Genomic DNA, 2,381 nt, shown 5'->3' on the forward strand with positions numbered 1-2,381 from the left:
GAGCAGTCGTGGCACCAGAGTTCATCCCTAAGGGCACATCAGAAAATATTTCTATTTGGTCAGTGCTGTCTCTAGAGACTACTGGTAAGTTGCCGTGATATATCCCACCAGGAGACCCCACTGCACTGTGGTATCCCAAAACTATGACTGGCTACAACCAGAGACGATATAACATGCAGCTCAGGTGTACTTGGATCACAGTGGACTGCTTCTGGTACTACCTTCTTCCACAACCGTGTCATCCATTCATATTTTAATCTGGGGTATACTAGAAAAATTACACATAAAACCAAGAATTCACACAGCATCTGTGGCTGCTGCAGCAGCTATAATAAAGCTCTATGCCCAGGCACAGTAGTACAAGATACGCCTGAGAATACATCTTGCTGCCTGATTGACTTCACTTGGGAATTCAGGAATCCCATTTCAAACAAAAGTACATAGCTGGAACTAATTCAAACCACAAGAGAATAAAGGAAAGAAATCAAATCAAACTAATAAATCAAGATTACAGCTCTCTCAAAAAGATATGTTCTAATTCAGCCACAGGTTATGAGACTTGATGCAGGAATAACTCCAGGTAATTCTATAGTCTGTGATTGCTGTTGGTCCTATGAAATGGTCCTGTTAGTCGCTTTTGTGCCTGTGAGCTCTGCGAATATATTTATGTGAATGATGGCAAAGTAACTTCTTTCCCCCAAGTAATGGCTGGTTACCGATTACATTCAGGCTGCCACCAGTAAAATAGCTGAGGTATCTGCAGGTGGAGATAGGAACATCCCACACGATGAAGCAACTCCTGAAGCCACAGCTGGAGTCCGTAGCCAAAGAACCACACTCCACAAGTATATTTGCATTTCCAATTAACCTCTCTGTTATGGAGGAATAATTTAATGAAAAATGAGTGCTGCAAAATACAATCTTTAAATTACCTGGAACAATATGACATATAATTTCTTATTAAAATATTTGTGTTATAAATGTTAAATGTGTAAATGTTAAAAAAAGAGAGAGGGGTAAAGTGTGATTTCCTCATTTCTCTTTGTAATCCCTTAATTAATGTTATTATATTCATCCTTAGCACTTAATCCCTTTATTTTCCAGGGGAACAGGTTCGAAATTTTGGTAAAAAGTTGTGCCATTACCGTATTTTAAAAACAACAAAAGACCTCCAAGAAGATTGAGGCACTTTTTTTATATCAATGACAAACGAATATGTAGTGCAAAGAAAAATCCATACTTTTTGCAGCCACTGTGACTTCATGGGAACGCGTATTCTGTGTATGTTCACAGCTTTGCTGCCACCAAAGATAATAACAGTTTTTAATTATTCCAAGCAAAACAGTGGGGAGAAAACATTTTATGATTTTTGAACTATCATAACAGAATTCAACAGAAGTTGAAAACATAATATATTTTCTGTTCATATATGAATACTTTGCTGAGAAAACAAGTCATGCCCATGTCTCAATCCACAGTAACTGCCTGTAATTCAAAACAATGATTCAGCACTGGAGTATGAGAAGTTGTGAATATTTTAATGATTTTTTTTTTCCACAGAACTTTTGGCGCTCTGCCTCAGACACTTTTGGTACACAGCAAAAGTTTAAGCCTGTTTTTCAAAAGAAAAAAAAAGTTTTTTTTTTTCAATTCATACTTGAATACTTGAATAACTGTTTAAAGGACACCAACTAAAAGGCTATCCATTGCAAACACAGTTTGTTTTCTCAGAGGAGGTTTTCCAGAGCTGTGTGTGCAAATGCATTGTAAGAGGGAAGCTCCAAATGCTCTTTTTTTCTCAGATGAGTAGCCATCGCTCCTGTACCTACTCTCTAATCCCCTGGGGTGGACTCACGTCTCTGCGCAAAGGCCTTCCAGATTTATTACTAAGGATTTTCCCCTCCAGCTCTGACTCCTGACTCAGGTCCGTATTATTTTGTGAAAGGCTAGCTTTCCCCAGGGTGACAGTACGGTTGCAGCAGACCGGGTTATACGGGCTGGGTTGTAGCACGCTTATAGACAGACAGACAGATGGCCTGTAATGATCTGACCCAGCTGTAGGATCCCATGACTCACACCTGCCTTCTGCCCTTGGGAAAGGCTGCGGGGAGTTTCCTCTCGTCACCTTCCTGGAAAACTGGTAGGAGTGAGTGCAGTGCCAGCCGCTCCTGCAGGGCTGCCAGGTACGAATCACCTGGCTTCCAGACAAGTGATGAAATGGTTTCAAGATGGAAACTCTGTCTCCCTTCCTGGAGGGCTTCACACAGGTGGCTTTTTGTTGTTGGGCCCCAGCAAGGAGCAGGGGAACCCCAGGGAACAGCCTTGCCTGGCACTGTTTGGACTCTGCAATCCTGATAACATTTCCCGGCCATCCAGCAACC

The sequence above is a fragment of the Cygnus atratus genome, chromosome 3, assembly GCF_013377495.2.
Source record: "Cygnus atratus isolate AKBS03 ecotype Queensland, Australia chromosome 3, CAtr_DNAZoo_HiC_assembly, whole genome shotgun sequence".
Lineage (NCBI taxonomy): Eukaryota > Metazoa > Chordata > Aves > Anseriformes > Anatidae > Cygnus > Cygnus atratus.